Source organism: Pituophis catenifer, unplaced genomic scaffold (assembly GCF_029215685.1).
Source record: "Pituophis catenifer annectens isolate HBS135680 unplaced genomic scaffold, rPitCat1.0.hap2 SCAF_8, whole genome shotgun sequence".
Lineage (NCBI taxonomy): Eukaryota > Metazoa > Chordata > Lepidosauria > Squamata > Colubridae > Pituophis > Pituophis catenifer.
This window is the reverse complement of record NW_027256888.1, coordinates 17,810,560-17,832,213: the sequence shown is the minus strand read 5'-3', so window position 1 is coordinate 17,832,213 and position 21,654 is coordinate 17,810,560. Positions and strand designations below refer to the sequence as shown.

Genomic DNA, 21,654 nt, shown 5'->3' with positions numbered 1-21,654 from the left:
AATTACACATTTAATTTTATTTTTTTGTCAGAACTGATTTATGATTGCTTTAAGTAATAGCACTGTACAACCGAAACAACATGCTGCTTCAGAGTGCCAAATAATTCAACTGGTATCATCTACTTTGTATAAAAGTACATAATATAATTTGGAAAACAAGCATATGCCTAATGTGGCAGGAAAGCTGTACTTATTTAAGTGACTAGTTTTCATTTTTTACTGTCCAGATTATACATTAGCTCTCTTTATCAAAGTGCATTGTCTGTTTACTTTTAAGTGTATATGATTTATTTTCATCAGATTGAGCTGATATATATTGGATGTTTGTTGTTGTTGAACATTGTCAATTGATAACTAAACAGCAGCATCATTAGTTAACCTGTTAAGTCTTATTCTTTTACCAGAAGATATATTTGCTAATTGGAGCAGTATAATGGATGAAGGCAAAAGCCTTATGCGTGGTAGTGCTGTGCCAATATACAAAGGAACTTGTTTGCAAAGCACATTAGCAAGATTGAAGCACTGCTCTTCAAAGCATTTAAGCAGCAATCATAATAAAAAAGAGTCTAGAATTTATTGAAGCTAATGGTAAGCAGTGGCTTAGTTGAAGAGATGATCTTCCTATGTAAAGTAGGGAATGAGCTGAGGAAGATAGCCTGTGGGAAATAAAGTACTCCAGCTAAAACTGTAAACAGCAGGTGTGGGTAGGGAGGGGGAACTATTATCAAACTGCAGGAGAAAAACACAAAATAATGTTGAATTTATAATAGGAAAGAAGTATATAAAGGTAGATGTCATCCAATTTTGCTCCACAAAAATGGGGCAATGGGGCAAACTTGTTTTTGGAGAAGGATGGTGGAAATTGGGCAGATGTTTGGAGAGGGAGTGGCTTCACCTAAAGCCCATAAACATTTTGTTGTAAAGCAGGGGTGTCAAACTCACAACCCATGTCCCGGAAGCATCATGCACTGGCCATGCCCACTCCCGGTTTAGCGAAGGAAGAAAAAAGTCGCAATATGTCACAGGATGACAATGTGATGCCGCAAGTTTGATACCCCTGTTATAAAAGGTGGAATGCTGTTGTTTTGTTTTAACCATTAGTCACTCTAACTGGGAATTATATATTTAATGGGTAGTCTACTTGTGTTTTAGCAGTTATCCTAGCAGAAATCCAGAAACATCTGAAGCTTTTATTTCATTTCATTTAATCAATTCAATCATGAAACAATCTGTTTTACTGAAGTCACTGGAGAATTTGAAATGTTATTTCACGAATGTAAACAAGGTAACCATGTAAGTGCAGATATCAATAACATGTTTCTGCTCCATGGTCTCCATTGCTCCTCAAATAATCCTGCAAATATTAGTATTAAATATATTATACTATTAACAGAAAGCAAATATTGACTTTTCTGGTAAGAACTTGATCAAATTGCCAAAATGTCTAATAGGAAACTATGATCTTCTTCTGGGAAAAAGAACTGACCTGCATGCCTTGCATGGGTAGCATGTAGTCAGCTTGCATTTATGCTTTTTATAACCTTTTAAGAGTTGCCACAGTTGAAAGAATGAAGGAGACATCTGGAAAAGGGCAGGCTCTGTCAGTACAAGAAAAATCTTGAAAGAAAGTAAACAGACTTCATGTCTCATAATGTCTCTCCAGAGATGCATAGCTAGGGAGAATGGCAGGTTGCAACTGACTACTAGGAATGGCAAACCTGTACATAAAACATTCTTCTTCCAGAATAAGCAATAATTCAAAGGTCAGCATATTGTGCACCCACTGATCAAAGCAGACAGCAAATATAATGGCTCATGCGAACATATTTAACATTTAGAAAATCCTAACTAGCCTTTTATGAAGGAGTTTTGTTCCCTTTTTCACAGTATGTTTCACAGTACTGAAGTAGAACAGTAAGCATGTAAGCATGACAGTACAGTTCCAAAGCTGTCGGAAGGCACATCCAGAGAAGTGTGCATCAGTTTAGAAATGCATTGATTGTGTATCATCAAAGTATGTTTTATCCAATGTTCAGAAACAAAATAATAGTAAAAGATGAAAATAGTTCCCGTCACTTAATTGCCTTTCAAGACTAATTGTCAATGGCTAGAAATAAATATTCTTATTTTTTAAAAATAAGCTATCTGATATTTTTATATATAAGTGTGCAACAAGGATGCCCTGGATTTTAAGTAGTTACCTGACAACTACAAGAACATCATCCATTCAAGTGTTTGTATGTGTTGTGATCAGATTTAGAAGGTTTAGCATCTGCAGGCTGTATCAATCAGCATAATAGAATGAACAATTAAAAAACTTAGTCAAAGTTCCCTATGTACCAAGGTTTAGTTGATAATGCCTATTGTTCAATGGTCCTACCTGTGGATCTGAATTACAGTTTTGTGACCAGGAGTTATCAGAATTCTGAAATAAGAAAGATTGTAAGAGAACAGCCAATGAAGATCAAATCTTCTAAACTCTGATTATTTAGATTTATTAAGAAAAGGTTAATCTGACCTACAAGAATTTTGACTTGTACCTTTGTTGTAAATGTGATGTGTGTGTTTGTGTGTGTGTGTGTGTGTATAAAATTTAAAAGTTAATATCTAAAATTTTGCCCTGTACTTTTGGTATAAGTGGAATTTATCATCTCTGACTGACAGTTAATTTGTCAAGGTTATTTCAGAATGGAATGGAATGGAATGGGATAGGATAGGATAGGATAGGATAGGATAGGATAGGATAGGATAGGATAGGATAGGTTCATTTGGCCGTGTGATTAGACACACAAGGAATTTGTCTGTAGTGAAGAAACTCTCAGTGTACATGCAAAGGAACAGAGTAATAATAATGATATTAATAAGAGAATGTCATGAAAAGAAGGATAATAGCAATACTACTAGAGACAAACAACATGGATGAATATACTTAGACATAAGACAGTACTGTTAGGATTAAGTGTTCAGTAGGGTGATGGCATAATGGAAAAAACTATCCCTATGTCTAGTTGTTTAGGTATGTAATGCCCTATAGCGGTGTCCCAAAGGGAGGAGTTGAAACAGTTGATGTCCACGATGTGAGGGATATGCAGATATTTTTTCAGCCTTCCTTCTGACCTGCGCAATATGTAGGTGTTCTATGGAAGGCAAGTTAATTACAATCGCTTTTTTTTTATTCCTAACTAACTGTTGGAGTCTGTACCTCTCCTGTTTAGTTGCTGAACTAAATCAGACTGTTAAAGAAGTGCACATGACAGATTCAATCATTCTTCTGTAGAACTGTATCAACAGCTACTGGGGAAGTCTAAACTTCCTAAGTTGATGCAGGAAGAACATTCTTTGTTGCACCTTTTTTGATAATGGTTCTAAAGTTGTACATTTCAAATCCTGGGAGATCATAAAATTCAAAAACTTGAAGGACTCTGCTGTTGATACTGTGCTGCCAAATATAGTAAGAGAAAGTAGAGTAGGTGGACTCCTCCTAAAATCCACTCTCATCACTACAGTTTTAAGCCTATTCATGCAGCCAGAACAATTCATAAGATTGTTCTGGCTGCACCATAGGGCCAGTTGTTCAACTTCCTGTTAATATGCCAACTCATCACTGTCTCAAATAGACCAATGACTGTTGTATTATTTGCAAATAATAGAATAGTGTAAACCATTACTATTTGAAATATCTTGAATATTGATATAGTATAGCCTTGATAGTACAGTGGTCTACGCACCCTGTTATTAACACAGCTGCCTGCAATTTACTGCTGGTTCGAATCTCTCCAAGGCTCAAGGTTGACTCAGCCTTCCATCCTTTCTAAGGTAGGTGAAATGAGGACCCAGTTTGTGGGGGCAATAAGCTGACTTTGTATAAATATACAAAAGTATGAAGGCTATTGCTTAACGCATTGTAAGCTGCCCTGAGTCTCCGGAGAAGGGCGGCATATAAATCAAATTAAAAAAAACAAAACAAAACAAAAAAACAGAATTTCAGTTTTCCAAGGATAATACAAAAAATATGCAACATTTTTATATTGAATTATTAGTGCTTTCATAAAATGTTACTGGAGTTTCAACATATAAATCACCATATATATATATATAACTCATAGAATAGCCCAAAGCACATGTTCCAATAGAGAAAAGTTCCCTAAACATGGACTCCAGCGTGAGTCTGAAAACTCAGAAGACTAAACCTGTGGTCCCGGTGACTAACCCAGATTGGATTTTGCAACATTATCCTGGAACATGTATATTTGCCTTCATTCTTGAGAGTAATATCCATTTAGAAAAAAATTGTCATTAGTAAAAAAAAGAAACAATAAACAACTCTGCTAACACACTACATATATTTATGAATTTTTAAATCATTTTCACAAAACACCAGCACTATAACTGTGAGAGAACTATAAAGCAAATTACATATATCACTATCTACCATTTATAAAAGTCTAAAAAGTCAGGGTTTTCAACTTACTATCTTTTCCATTGATAGAAAATACCTAGATGTATTTCTGTGACTACATTTATGTGTGTTATAAAGAAAATTAACAAAATGGTATTTTTAATAGTTTTCCTTTTTTGATATCCCTGTAAATTCTATGGTTCAGTACCAATTCCGCCAATGTTATTTACAGTTGTATAGTTACAGATAGATCTTTTATTTTGCGGTATTTGGTGACTTAATTATAAGCTATAACAAGAATTATTTATTGTCTGGAAAAAGAGAAGGTCAACAAACTGCTAATTAGTTCATATTGCAAATTGCATAAACAAACCTCAAGGGGTCAAAATTATGATAGCAACATATTATTTTTATTATAGGTTTTCCCAATTTGTAGCCCAATTTGGTGGGCAATTATCCTTGTGGATATGAACACAGATTCTAATTTAATAGGAGAAAACCACCATATATACTAATTAGAACGTCTTTAACATATGTCATACAGGGAGGATAGTCCTGACTGCTTTTTAAAGCTGTGAGTTTATATTTATATCTATGAGACTTCATTTCTGCACTACCATAGTACCACATATGGGAGTTAATCAAAATATTAATACTATCACCTATTACATTGTTTATCTGTATTTTTTCTTGCTATGAAACTATTTATTTCAAAGAAATAAATGGTTTTTGGGGAGATAAGTGCTTCTAATATCAGGTGCAATATGACGAATATGGAAACAATTAGCTAGTTTCCAGCCTTAGGACTGTTGCAAATAATTTGATATGATTTGGTTAATTCTGTACATGAGAAAAACTAAAATGTAATTCAACCAGATGTTGAGTTTCTTTCAAATGTACCAGAGATCAAGTAGAAGACTAAATGAGTTATCTAAGTTTGAAACATTTATAGTTAACATTTGTGGCCCATAAGCTATATGTTTTCACATACTATTGGCTTCCGTCCAGCACTTGAGATTGTATTGCTATAAAGGGAGACAATTTGGGGCTATATTAGTTTTCTGGTTTAGTTTTGTTTTGTTTTCCAAATAGACTTCTGGGAGGCAGAATGGGCTAAGACCCTGCCACCAAAATTTGATCATTTTGCCCTTGAATTTTAGGGACAACATTTTAGATAATTAGTTCTTTCACATACAAACAAATGTAAATAGAAAATACGTCTATCTCATATAAATTCTTAAACTTTTAATTCTCTATGCATTTAATGAACAAAATAGTTTGCACATTTTATGTATGAAATACTTAACCACAGAAAGGCTGATTATTTTCACAGCTTCCTTCTGAGATCAAAATAGTCATAGCGCTCTCATTATACCTTAAATGACCTACGATTATAACTGACATTCATTGGCTCTCACTTTGACATGTAGTGATACTGTAAGTAAATATTCAACTAAGAGATGTATACAATTACATTGCTATAAAAAAATAATAAACTTTTCATCTGCAAAACCTCTGTGCATGATTACTTTGTCTTTTTTAATATTAATAATAAGGATATCTATTCAAAAAAAATTGCAATTTTTTTTTAAATAATTGAAATGTATTATGTAAAAGCTTCATGGTTATATCATTAAATGATATTAAAGATGCAGAGATTTCAAGAAATAAAATATTTTTCTAATAATATTAAGAAATTTTAATGTGTTTAGTTTTAAATATCACATACAATTCCACTTCAAGTTTTCACCCAATCAATTACCACCACTACCCAGGATAAGAATCGTATGTTCTTTATGAAAAAAGCAAGACAAATTTGATGTCAGTCTTTTCTAAAAGGGCCTTAACATTACTGATTAAAATTGCTAGTCAGGAACAAATACATCCAGCTCTTGTAAAGTCTCCCTAGAAACACCAGCTTTAAGCAAAATGAAAACAGGCAGTTAGGTCCAACCTTTATGTTAATGTGCCATGAAGCTTTATTAATCTGACCTTTGAAAAGAGGTGAGAAATAGAATCATGCCCTGTTATAATTGTTAGCAGCAGCATTTTAGCAGCCTTTAATTTGTACTTGGGTTTAGTATTTCAGTTGGTTATGATGTAAGCATTAATAGGATTTGACACTTTTCTTAGTGTTCCAAGTGGCAAACATACTTTGAGATAAACAATACCTAAACCTATCACCTAAACCTACAGAAAAAAATAAGTATATTGATTATTTCCTACAATTCTGGCAGCAACAAAGAGAGGGGTGATTGTGCATTTCAAGGTAATTTCAAGAGTTTTGCAATTATATAGTTCTTTTCTGCATGTAAATATATATATATATATATATATATATATATATATATATATATATATATATATATATATATATATATATTATATTATATATATATATATATATATTATGTAAATATATATATATATATATATTATAATATATTATATATTTTATATATAATATATATTTTATATATATATATATATATATATATATATATATATATATATATATGTATGTATGTATGTATATATAACTTTTCGTAGGTTTTATATGTGTTTTTCTTTTAGCCAGGTTTTTCCTACGTAACCAAGATTTTTCTGCAGCCCTAGCTCAGTGGAGTCACATCCACTCGATTCTGGGCTTTTTTCTTCTGGCAGCCAGCAGGCCCTATACTGCCCTATGCTGCTTAGTGAGAGACTTATATAGATCTATTTCTGGCTATATATAATGGAGACATAAACACAATGTTATACAGGAAATCCACAAATTACTATGCAGATACTACATTTCTCACTATCACCAAGAACAGATCACCTAGACCAGGGGTGGGCAACTGTTGCCCTTTTACAACCTGTGGATTTCAACTCCCAGAATTCTTGATACAGCTTGGCTGTCTCAGGAATTCTGGGAGTTGAAGTCCACAGGTTGTAAAAGGGGCACAGTTGCCCACCCCTGACCTAAACCATCGTGAGCCCAGTGCTCAGTGCTATAACTGAATTTGTTTTGACCTGCTTCAAAGAAATGTTCCTATGATGGAATTAACCCAGGCATTCAGCACACTGAAAGAGCCATCCAACAAGATCAATAGATAGATCAGTAGAGCCAGATTGATTTCAAAGGAGGAATTCTTAAAGGATAGACTACACGTTTTAAAAAAAACAAAAAAAATTCTCACAGAACAAAAGAACACTGTTGGTTGTCACCTAGGGATCACAGTTCAAGCCATTAAAACACATTATTAATAAGGTACAGCCTATACTAGACAATGACACTGTGCTCTCTCATGTATTAGGCAGAAATCCCATAAAAGGTAAAGGTAAAGATTCTCCCCTCACATATGTGCTAGTCATTCCTGACTCTAGGGGGTGGTGCTCATTTCCTTTTCAAAGCCAAAGAGCCAGCGCTGTCTGAAGATGTCTCCGTGGTCATGTGGCCGGCATGAATAAACACCAAAGGCGCACAGAACGCTGTTACCTTCCCACCAAAGGTAACACCTATTTTTCTACTTGCATTTTTTACTTGCTTTCGAACTGCTCGGTTGACAGAAGCTGGGACAGGTAACGGGAGCTCACCCCATTACACAGAACTAGAGATTTGAACCACTGAACTGCCGAGCTTTTGGTCAACAAGTTCAGCGTCTTAGCCACTGAGTCACCATGTCCCTAGAAATGCCATACGTAAGTATTGTGAGAAATCCCATACCTGGGTACAATTACCCAATCTTAAGAAGATTCTGACAATCAATAAGAAACAAGACAACAATGCTAATATGGGAACCAGTTCACTTTCTGCCATTCAGGATATTGCTTATAAGCGCTGTATATTTAGAGCTCAAAGTATTGTTAGAGACCCCACACAACCACTTCACGGTCTGTTTCTGTTGATCCCCTCTGGAAGGAGGTTTCAAAGTATTTCTAGCAGAACTACCAGATTATGTAATAGCTTTGTTTTCTATGCCATCCATCTGGTAAACTCAGCACATTTGGTTTTCTCGCCATGTATATGTATACATCTGGATTAGACTGTGTTGTTTCTCTGTGTCATATAATATATGTGGGTATATGCATAATTTTGTTTTATTTGTTTTTTTGTTTATTCTGTCATGTTTATGTAGCATATATTGGACGTAATGACCCTTTGAGAGCTGTATGCAACAAAATTTCATTTTAATGTATGCTGATTAGTGTACATTCAAACTGACAATAAAGGTAGTCTAAGTTCTAAACTCTGCAACAAACCTGATATCTACTCTCTCCATACATCTGCAGCACCATCACACCAACACATACATACACAAGATTAGAGGCACTTTCAAATGTGCCTCCTCTAATGTAATAGACCCGTGATGGCGAACCTATGGCACGCGTGCCACAGGTGGCACGTGGAGCCATATTAGTGGGCACGCCAGCTCAGCTCTGGGGCGCATGCGCGCACTGGCCAGCTGGTTTTCGGGCCTTCTGGGCCCACCAGAAGTAGGGAAACAGGCTGTTTCCTGCCTCTGGAGGGCCTGGGAGGGGTGGGGAAGGCCCGTTTTTTTTTCTTACCTGGCTCCAGATCCTCTCTGTGTATCTAGGAACGGCGAAAACAGCCTTTCCCACTTCCTTGGAGGCCCTACGGAGGTTCAAAGGGCCCATTTCCCCACTCCCAGTGGGACAGGAAGTGACATTTTTTCCTGTCCCCAGCCTCCAGAGATTCCTAGAGAGGCTCCTAGAGACTCCTAGAGAGGTTCTGGAAGCTGGGGACAGGAAAAAATGTCACTTCCTGTCCCACCGGGAGTTGGGAAATGGGCTTTTTCAGCCTCCGTAGGGCCTCCAAGGGAGTGGGAAAGGCTGTTTTCACCATTCTCAGATACACAGAGAGGATCTGGAGCCAGGTAAGAAAGAAAAACGGGCCTACCAGGCCATCATGTGCCAGGAGCGGGGGGGAGGGGGTTGCGCACACATGCGTGTGGGCACATGCATGCGTGATCCTCCCCCGCCCCCCCCTCTCCTGGCACGTGATGGCAAAAAGGTTAGCCATCACTGTAATAGACTATCTCTTGTCAGCAATGCTTTTCTGGATTATACATAGAGCAAATGGAACAAGATTTAATGCATCCAAATTATATCAAAGCATTTCAACCTATCTAGAAACTCTGTTACAGATCTTCAACAAGAATCTTATTGAAAACCTGGTGGACATTATTTGCAGAGCACCTTAGTTAAAGCAAAGTATTGCAACCCCTGTCAGTTATGATTCAGGTATCACCATGTAATGGAACAAATATTTATTAACCTGGTATATAAGTGTATCAGGACTTTGTGAAGAATTGTAAAGCTCATGGATCTATTAGACCACTCCCTGGCATTTTACACATGCAACTTTTGTCAATTGCACATAAGAATTGCGATTAGGTGCATTACTTTACAATAGTTCTCATACCTTAGTAGGTGATTCTAGCTCATGGCTGTGAGAGAGAAGAGTGTAGCCTGAAGGGTACCTATAAAAACTATTTAAAATAATTTTGTAAATTACATCTTCCCTCCTTCCTTCCTTCCTTCCTTCCTTCCTTCCTTCCTTCCTTCCTTCCTTCCTCCCTCCCTCCCTCCCTCCCTCCCTCCCTCCCTTCCATGTATTGTATTAAAAATTATGCTTAAAAAGGAAAAAATTCCAGATATGGTATTCCTATATGAAAACCATCCTGAAAGTGGGACAGTAAATGACAGAAAGTAACAAGAATGTCTCTCAACCAAAAAGAAAAGAATGAGGAAAAGAAAACAAAATAAGAAAATACTGTAATTCTTTTAAGATAATAATGAATCCATTTCTTTTTCCTGCGAAACATTTGGCTTCTTTTCCTTATGGAAGTTAGCAATTTTACTGTATTAAATCAATGAAGAAATATTTTGTATTATTTTCAGGTAACCATGATTTTCAGAGTAGATAAAACCACCCATGCTTTTTTTTAATTGCAAGAAAAAAAGGATCCATAAAGTTCTGAATCTTCATACAGCATGAAGACACTGGGAGAAGGGCAATACCTGCTTCCAAAAGTTACTTTTCTTTCAAAAATAAAGAGAATACTTTCATTCTTCATGTTCTGAAATGGATACTGAATGCCTTCTATCTGACACCATTCTTTGATTTCAGAGATAGATGATTATTCAGCTGAAGCCTGGAAGGCACTAGAAGGTAATCAATTCCCCCAAAGTTGATCCGTACCAATTCTGAAAGGTGGATTCTTCTTCTATATATTATCTTCACTTCTAAAAGATTGTGGTTTATCTTTAATAAGTACAAGCAAGATAAATCACTAAATAATATCCAATCAGTCTTTTAAGCCCAAGCAGTAACATCTATGCACACATTTTTACTGGGGATATTAGATTGGTTGGATTTGGAGAACAACAGAAGGATTTAGAGCTGGTCTTACAATAAAGGACTGTATTATCTGATAGAAAAATATACCACAGCATCTGTTCAGCAGTGTTTTAAACCTTCAGGCAAGCTATTGACTCAATTTCTAAGGAAGACCTATGACAGAAGCTTATGACCTTGAAAGATTACAGTCTGCTTTCTCTCATCTATAAATTAAATGTCAATAGTGGTTAAGAATAACATGCAACATAACAGAACATCTGCCAAATGTGATGGCAATTAAGAGAAGGGTAGAGTAAGGATGAAACTTTGTTTCACTACTATTTATTTTACATATATTCTCTAATAGACTCTTCAAATCAAGTGGAGATTGTAGCCTTAAGGTATGAATAAACACAATTCTATTTTATGGGATGATAAAGTTATTTTTATCATAGACCCCAACTAGTTTAATGAGGGGAAAGAGGGTCTTAGTTTTCTTTTGTAATAACCATTACCTGAAAATATTTTTAACTAAAATTATTAATGTTACAAAAAGATAAATAAAATAATCTGGCACATTGGTGAATCACAGCATAATTGATGTTAGATTTTTGAGAAAGCTGATTCAGGTAACATATCTTAAATGTGGTGCTGTAATTTAATTAGCCAGAGATTATATAAGGGAAGACAGATCTTCAATTATAGATTAAGATTGCAAATTACTGCAATTAACCAGGCTTTACTAACTAATGAATAATTAGATATCGGGAGTATAGTGTGAGCTTCTACCTTATGGATACCCTCCTAACTGTTGGTTTTAAGTTACAAGAAAGCAAGGCAGAACTGAGGAAATATTCTGGATATGAAAACTCAAATTGAACATAATTGAAACCACGGTGAACTTGTAAACCTTACTTGATAGACCAGACCATGAAACCAATTTTGCAGAAAAGCTAAACTACTTTTATTAAGACTGACTAGAACAACAGAATTGTACGGGCCTCATTTTGCTGTATATCATCCTTCTTACAGTTCAGTGAATTAGGGAGGATTCTGCTTGAGTTGCTTCTTGCCATTATCTATTCTGGACTTTTTCTGGGATGTTTTAGCCCTCTTTTCTTAGCTTCCTCGTAGCTCTATCAAGGTTATCTTCCTTAGCTTTTGCAGAATCCGAGTTGTACATCAGTTAAATGGGCTAACCAACTAAATATCTTAAAATCTTACAGTATTTAAATTTAAATGTCAGCTGAACTGACATTTGATGCTTAGCAATCCTATAGATAAATTCTTATATATTATATTTTATCTGATCAGTTATTTAAAAATCTAGCCAAAGTTTCTGCAAAACCTTGTATGACTCCTAGAGTTCTTGGTGGAGATTGTTTGTTTACTTGCAAACATTTTATTACCTGAATAGATAAGATCATAGTATTAGTGAACATAGAGATTGTTCCCTGTTTATTTACAGTAGCTTGCTCTGCTAACTATTCCTTGTCTTACTCATTATTCCTTGATAGTTCCTTGATTAAGAAATTGTTTTCTGTCTGATTGTCTGATGTTAATCCCTGCTTACCAAGTGTTGGTTGCTAGATTGCAGAAACAACCAAAAACTATTACAACCACACAACATCACTGTAACACACCAACTAAAACAGTTTAAGAAAACCAAAAGACCCAATAGTCCAAGAAGAAAAAACAGAAGTCATCTGCAACATACAGAAGAAAACAACATCCTCACCAATGCTGGGAAAGTAAGCCACTCACTTCATGAAGTAATGAAACCACCTAGTTGGGTAATGAAACATCTGCAAGCAAACAACCAAGCTCAGAGAGCACCAAGAACTTGAGCTACAAATATTCTCTTCTACTAAAACTTGTATGGTTTGTCTACAATTAATAGTCAATTAATTTTCATCCTGTTTATCTTATCTGGCATAATAGCTTCTATATTACAGCAACTGCTGCAACAGTCTGTATAGTGATTATATAGCAGTCTATAGTTATGAATACTATGAATAGTAAGCTATGAATATCAAATGGTTGCGTTTTTACATTCTCTTTCTCTGTCTTTTGACTGTACAAACTGTTGTATTTTCTATGTTGTATTTCATCTATGGTGAGTAACCATGTTAAGTGTCAAACTTTTGAGTATTGATTTCAAGCAGTTTGAAACAGCAATAACTGCATAACTTCTGATACTATACATGGTCAATGTTAAATTCTACTTTTGCCCCAGTATTATCATCATCATCATCATCCTCCCTCCTCCTCCTCATTTGAATGATCAATGATCACACATTCTATTACTTTGGCTATAATGTAAAAGACAATATGGAAGACAATAAAACAACCAATTGTTCTGCTGAAATTGAAAATCAAGTTCTGAAACAATAGTTGATATTGATAGTAGGCTAATAATTTGTGATCAGTCTTTCTTTTCTGACTCTGTAATTATCCCCCTGAGGTTTTAAATTTCCATGCTGCTGGTTTTAAATATTGTAAACTTCCCAAAGATTTTCTTCTTGTGTGAGCAAAAAATCAGAATAGCTGTAACATTTAGAAAATAAAGCTACTAATAATAGCTGTCAACCTGCACTTGTCAATATCAAGTGGTCTCAAGCTATCCATATTTATTCTTATGATATTATTTATTTGATAAATCAAGGGAATGCTTTATATACTGTATATATTGCACCCTTAGTTCAGTAAAATACCTGGCAACATGTCTTCCAATATTCTTATGTATCAGATGACCTATTTGTAAGAAGAGTAATAGAAGACATGACAATGATTTAATGCAGGGGTGTCAAACTCACGGTGTCATATTGTCATTACATGATGTATCACAACTTTTTCCCCCTTTCACTAAACTGGGGGTGGGCGTGGCCAGCGCATGACACATTTGGCCCACAGGCTGCAAATTTGACACCCCTGATTTAATAAATATCTAAAATGTGCCATTTGGAGTGAATCTATTAAACTGGGAAGGAACAAGGGTTGAAATTAAAATAAAGGAGATTAAAATGAGTCTCCTCATGAAATTTGTGAGATGCGTAGTCATATAAATGTGATTGATAAATAAATTATGTTATCTCCTTTTTAAGGAAGTCACATACCTCTTGATAATATTACAATTGCATGGCAGTTTCTCCTGCCAAGTGATTGTACTTTTTGTTTATTAAACTCCATTTTCTTAAAATTCAAGACAGATGTTTGACCATACTTGGCTTTAGCTTTTCCTAAAAATCTTGCATTTAAATGTCATTTTAACACATTATTTCTATTACTTCTACTTCATCAACTCATTATTCCCTATCTCTTGGTGTCAAAACAAGTGTAGCGAATTCTCTTTGATCATCTCCACTGTCCTAAGAAAGAAGCTCAAAGTAAACCAGGTCAAACATTTCCTGGAAGGACCACATTTGAAATTGCTTGTTTCTCAACAAATGTCAGGGTAATTAACATTGCCTGATTAGAACCTTACAACAAAATGTCAGACAGAACACAATTATGGTGATGTGAAGTGCTAAAGGCACAGAATAGTTATGATTTAAATCATTAGTCAAAAACATAATGAAATCACACTTTTTATCAAAAGTGCTTGATACAACCTAAATATGTATTTTTCAGTATACAGACAAATTTAAAGTTTTCATGTTTAGAAGATATCTACCACATAATATGAATTATTTTGTCAGGGTTTTTGTCTCCCTTGAAAAAATATGAATGATTTCAGCACCAAGGTCATATACACTCTGTAATAACCTGAGCCAACTCCTGTTCAATTAGCTGTTTTGAATGTTTGAGAAGTATTTTCCACATGATATTGAGAAAAGAATCTATGTCTAGGATTTAAAATATATTAGAATCTCCTGGCATTATATTACTTAGTTTATTTATTTTGGATATGCTTGACAAACAATAATTTATGTTCAAAGATTGGCAAGCATAGTTAAAATAAGTAACTATTTTAGTTGTAAATAGACAAGTTCAGGAAAGTTAGGATAGGAATTTAAAATATTACATGGAAGGAAGCTTGTTTTTGTTCCTGCTTCTTTACTAAAAACCTGTAAAATGAAAACAAGTTTTTCTATTTTTTCAGTTTACAAATTGTTTTTGAGTGTTGAATGAATTATTCTGGGGTAAAAGGTAGAAAGTCCATTCATCCTATTCCACTCCTAGGGGCGAAGAAGTACAAGCACCTCTGAATTCAAACAAATGACATATATTATCTTGGTGATATGAAATCCTTTAAAATATTTTTGAATGGATGTTTTTGTGCTTTATTATAGTTATTATTATTGAAGGACTTCATAGCCTTGACCTTGTCACAGCATTGAGTATTCACAATATTGGCAAGAAAATAAGTTATTTCATTATTATAAAAACATGTAGTTTAATTCTCTCATTGCTTATTTCTCTTCTCACTATTACTTTTAATGCCTTCAAGAGCACAATATTGGCAATATTGGCTATCGGAAGCTTTTCTTTAGAATCCGCACCCTGTTTATTTCTGCTTATTAATTTTTTAAAAAATTGCAATAAAATATATCAATTTGACATAAAAATAAACCAATTTGGTCAACACAACTTTCTAGACTATCCACTAAAGTCTTCTAGTAGTTTGGTTATTCCTTTCTTTTTTTCCAGATGAAAAATTATTGTTGCAAAATATGTTACAATGTCTACTGGAATTGAGGTTTCCTAGAAAGCCTGAAAACCATTTAGGTCACTAAATAAAACATCCTCTTCATTGCAAGAATTGATGTTAAAGCATTTTCAAGAGATGTCTATCTAGCTTCCAACTAAACCAGCCATTGATGGAAACTCACTACCTCTCTAAATAACATATTTTACTGTTGAATTGGTGTCATTCTTAATACATTTTTAGCTATAGCTGTTTTCCTAAAAATTTAACTAGAATTTGCCTTCCTATAATTTGAATCTATTATTACATGTCCTGCATTTTAGAATGAGGACTATATGTTTTGACATTTTGAATAATAACCTTAAGGTACTTACATAATGCTATTGTTTGACTCCTCAGTTTTTTAAAATGCTAAGCATTAACTATTCCATCAGTTTCTCTTCATTCATCTTTCCTTCTAAAAAGTCAATGTTGATACTTTTAATGCTTTATGTTTTCCTTTTAAAGCATTAATATCTCCTATCTCCTTTTTATTGATTAGGTTAATATTTAATTGCAACAGAAAAAAACAACATTAGAAATGTATTCATTTACATAATAGCATTATAACGATATTTCCATGCTAAAGCAAAGGAGATAGATTTTCTTTAAAAGATCAAATGGTCAGAATTCTCAAATGATTCCTCAAGTATTTGTACAGAAAAGAAAAATACTACTAAACAATAAAAAAAAGGACATGAGGTGATTAATTATCTTCTGTGTTTCCTAATTAGCCTAAGCATGTTATTCTAGTTGACCTATATCAGGAAACATCACTGAAAGGGTGTTATCTTTTCAAACAAAGATATCTACCTGTAAAGCAAAATTTAAGACTGCTGTTGGAATTGAAATTAAACATATTTTAAAAACCATTCAGAGGTACTTCATGTCGGGATTCCAAGTAACACTCCCTTTGATCAATGTTTATTTAGACTCTAAAAATTCTCCATTAAACCAGGGCTTATTTCAACAAATTTCCCCCACTTAATAGTAAGAGCCAAAGTTTGGATGTACAGTATAAAACCGTGATGACGAACCTATGGCACCATATCAGGGGGCAGGCGAGCTCAGTTCCTAGCTGATTTTCGGGCCTTCTGGGCCCACCAGAAGTAGGGAAACAGGCCATTTCTGGCCTCTGGAGGGCCTCCAGGGGGGTGGGGAAGGCCGTTTTCACCCTCCCCAGACTGCTAGAAAGGCTCTGGACCCAGGTAAGAGAGAAAAACAGACCTACTGGGCCATCACGTGCCAGGAGCGGGGGGAGCGGGGGGTTGTGCATACATACATTGGGGCGGGGCACATAGAATTATGGGTGTGGGCATGTGCGCGTGCGACCCCCCCCGCCCCCTCCTGGTACATGATGGCAAAAAGTTTAGCCATCACTGGTATAAAACATTACGATTCAGCAGTTTTTGTACAATATAAAAAAAAAATCAATGATTGCCAGTTAAGTATTGATTATATATTGTTTATGACATGCTTACAGTTTCAGTGATACTAGAATACTGGAAATCACTATATTGGACTATTTAATATTGGAATCTCAAAGAAATATTTATTTGGTCCAAAGTCTGAGAAATATCTTGACTTGCACTTGCAATCTATAACAATTTTAAGAGACATATAAATGTAAAGGTAAACTTTTGGCTCAATGTTAAGACTATTAAAAGGATTGATAAGGAGTAAATTGTTTGGAGCAGAGGCCTCACCTATTCCAAGGATTTTCTGGGTGAATAAGCAAAAAATTAACTGTGCTTCTTTTATGTATTTTTAAATCTAATTTATTATCTCCCATAATTACTGTCTTTATATTCGTTCAGTTTTTGTGTGCTTTTTGATTTTTTTAATATGAAAATTGCTTCAAAATAGAAAGCATTATCTTTGGTTCCTCTCAAAATCTTGTCTCCTGCATATTTTTCTATAGGATATTATTCTTCAGTGGTGTGTATGATTTTTTTTTTTACCGTTGTCGTTTCTTCCTTTTATGAATTGTTTTGCCTGTGACTATTTAAACTTCAATGGAACATTTTTTTTCACTCACTTTTCTTTTTTTTCTTAAAAAAATAACATTTTATTCTATTTATTTCTTCTGAAATAAATTTATTCTTGCTTGTGGGCAAATAGAATAGGAGAACAGGGAGGAGGAAGAACGGATTGATACACATACCTCAATTATACAGGCAAGAAAACAGAGCTATATAATTTCCTGGACTGGCGGACTGCAGCTGCTGCCAGATACTGTCAGTCCTGTGTGCTTGCTGGCTCTTGTGTATGTGTTGGGGGGGGGGAGGCGCCCAGCCGGGCTGATCACCCTGAAATCATGTTTCCTTGAAAATTTATTTATTTATTTATTTTATTTTATTTCTATACCGCCCTTCTCCTGCGGGACTCAGGGCGGTGTACAGCCAAGATAAAACATTGGATATAAAATTTAAAAACAATTTAAAAAACAATTAAATAATTTCGGCCCCAGATTTAAAAACAACCCAATTAAAACCGAAATTCAATTAAAACTGAGAGGATGGGATCAAGCCAGCCTGGCTAGATGGAATAGGTGTGTTTTCAGGGCCCAACGAAAAGTCCGGAGGTCTGATATCGTGCGTATCTCAGGGGGTAGGTCATTCCAGAGGGCGGGTGCTGCCACAGAGAAGGCTCTCCCCCTGGGGGTCACCAGCTGGCACTGTCTGGCCGACGGCACCCTGAGGAGGCCCTCTCTGTGCGAGCGAACCAGTCGGTGGGAGGCTATTGGCGGCAGAAGGCGGTCTCGCAGATACCCTGGCCCTAAGCCATGGAGCGCTTTAAAGGTGGTCACCAACACCTTGAAGCGCACCCAGAAGACCACAGGAAGCCAGTGCAGCTCGCGCAGGAGAGGTGTCATATGTGAGCGCCCCGTCGCTGCCATAATCCCCCGCGCAGCCGCATTCTGGACTAACTGTAGCCTCCAGGTGCACCCCAAGGGGAGCCCCATGTAGAGAGCATTGCAGTAGTCCAGTGACGAGTGCTTGAGTAATAAGCCCTAGTGCTTATTTCGGAGGCCAAAAGAATAAAAGGCGGGTCTTATATTCAGGGAAACATTGTTAGATATACAGTAGAAAAAAAGACATTGGTAAGAGAAAAGGACACAAATATGTTTAGAATAACCGAGTACTTCTAACAAATCTAAGTAAAGTTTGTCCTTTTGGAAAAAGAATTATAAAACATTTACAAACTGATTGACACTATATATTTTCAAAGCCTAAGAAATCCTAATATTCAGACAGTTCTAGATATCTAATCAGATACATGCTTTTGTATCTGAATTTTGAATTTATGTTGAGGATAAATTGTTTACAATTTTTTAAGAGAAAACAAAAGTATAAATATATAGCTAGAATTTTGTTTCTGAATAATAATCTCATTGGGAGTTGCTCATGAGTTCTGTATATTCCCCAATCTCTAAAGTTTTAGCAGCTGCTTGGGATACAGACAAGAAAGCAAATAGGTCCCCAACCTATCATTCATTATAAACTATTACAAATAAATCGCAATAATAAATCGCAATAATAAATTGCAAATAATAAATTGCTGCATACAATACTGTATACTGCGTACAATACTGTATAAAAACCCAGCTGTTTTATTGCACAGGCCACATAAAAAAGAGAATGTTTTTGTAGATACTCAATACTTTTATCAAGATAGAGAGGAATTTAAGATGTTATTTCTTTTTTGAATCTCTGTATTTGATAAATCCAAATATTGTACATTTGAGATTTCTACAAATTTTATTGATACCAGTCCTCCATCCAATTCTGCCTCTTAATGTTAGAATAAAAAATACACTTCAAATCCACTCCAATAATCTAATGGCATTTCTCAGATCTCATTACAGGCAACCAAATTTGGATGGTTTGTATGGCATATTCTCCACAGATCTATATTTCTGCTAACATTTCTAAAACTTAAGTTTTTTTAAATTTATTTATGACTGACTGAATGAATGAATGCTTCATGGTAGGTCAGAGAAAAATATTTGATTTAACAAAGAGGTGAATATTTATAAAACTATACTCATAACCTGTTTTTTATGCAAATCCATTAATTCCTTGGAGGTATCAGTGTCCTGGTGAGCATATGTGCTGGCATGAGTTTCCCACTCAATGACTTAGAAAACTTTGCATTTCCATACAGATGAAAACACAGAATTTTCCTGTGTTGAAATCAATGGGGAAAATCTTGCTGCCACAAGGCAAATGTATTAATAGTCCTTAATTTTTAAGGGGTTTGTACTTGACATATTGAGATGAAGAAATTCCACTTGGTCTTCAACAATCATATTAGCTGTCCTGTTTAGTTTTTCACAAATAGTTCAGCAGAAAATTATTATTAATTGTGGAGGGCTTCTCAAATACATTAGTTGGCTTCACGTTAGTTGGGTGTGATTTCTCCCTAATTGTTAAGATATACCAAATATGTTCAAGAGCTCTCATGAGGTACAATCAAATGTACAATTAAATGTACAATCAATGTAAAATACAAATACAAATGTACAATACAACGTACAATCAAACTGCTGTTATTATAAGGAAGAATGAAATTTCTTAGCAAATCCGAAGAATGTAATTATTAAATGCATTCAGAAATGAAGAACAAAAAAAAATATGAAAGTATACTAATCTGTAATATTATGTATTCATCCATCTATATTTTGCTGGATTCCTGAGGTTGGTTTTCTTCTTGCAGTTGTTTTATTGTTGATATGGAAGTGGAGGTTTGTTACCTGTTTATACAAGTGACCTAGTCTACTAGCTTGATTCAAAATGTGAATAATTTCACCTGGAAACCACACATTTTAGAAATTAGGCCTAGAAATGCAAGACAATTCCTAGAAGCTGATGCTTTGACAAATTACCATCAATAAACATGTAGAAATAAATTTCATTTATAAATCATTCAAAAGGTACAGAATTCAAACAAAGGGCAAACAGCCATGATCACTTCATCCCTGATTACACACTCACAAAACCAAACCTAAATAAAGAGGAATAAATCAAATAAGCAACAATACCCTGCCAGTAGGAATAATCTGCTATTTATAAATACCCCGACTGGTAGTGAAATGTCTGCAAGAAAAAGTGCAGAGAACTCCATAATACAATTCTAAGCTGCATATTCAGTATCTTTCATCACTGCAATACATCATCTTCTGTTTTGGGCAACAAAATCTACTTTAAAGCTATTATAGTCAGGCTGCAAAAATCCAGATGACCACTAGAAGACAGCAAAGATATAGAAAACTCTACTATGAGTGCCTACAGCTAATAGCAAGCCTAGTATACTAATTCAAATAAATCAGGTGGATATAATGAGAAGTCAATACAAACATCTTATATACTTTATTTTATGGAACACTTTATCAGTTATTTCATCATACCATTTTAAAACAAGTATTGCTAGAATAAACCTGTTTGATCTTCTGATTGTTATTTTTCTTGTATATAATGTGTATAATATCTTCATTTAGAAGGCCAGATCCTGAAGATGAAATTACAAATATTTTGGCCACCTAATTAGAAGGAAGGGCTCACTGGAGAAGAGCCTAATGCTGGGAAAGACTGAGTGCAAAAGAAGAACAGGACGACAGAGAACGAGGTGGCTGGATGGAGTCACTGAAGCAGTAGGCATAAGCTTAAATGGACTCCAGAGGATGGTAGGGGACAGGAAGGCCTGGAGGAACGTTGTCTATGGGGTCGCGATGGGTCGGACACGACTTCACAACTAACAACAACAACAATATCTTCATACATGTATGAAATATAATATCTATGTTTCTTTTCATTTATTGCACATTTGGGAAAGATTATGAAATAATGCTACATTATTTCACACAGATATGAAGAGTTCCAGGCTGAATAGGCTTGCATAAGAGACATGGCCAGAGTCAATGCTATTTGGGGCAATCTTTATGCAGCTAAGTTATGAATAAAAAGAAGGAATAAACTCAATTTATGTATACATACAAAATGCAGCATAGAAGAATATTTAAAATCTAGAAATAAACATTTTTAAATAATTCCCTAAAAACATTTTTGGTATCTTTATGATTTTATGTATTTCTAAGTAAAAATCACATTATTCAAAGTATTTAAAATGTAATGTCATAACTGTAACATTTATTTTTTATTCATACTGATTTGAAAGAGACAGAAAGCAAACACAAGTATACGCTTTATTCCAGTTAATGAT

At 34.9% G+C, this 21,654-nt stretch overlaps 1 protein-coding gene across 3 annotated transcripts in view; it reads right to left on the bottom strand.

Annotated features, from left to right (window-relative positions):
• FSTL5 (follistatin like 5) overlaps positions 1-21,654 on the bottom strand; it is a 372,260-nt gene that overhangs the window by 273,658 nt on the left and 76,948 nt on the right. The window lies entirely within an intron of this gene.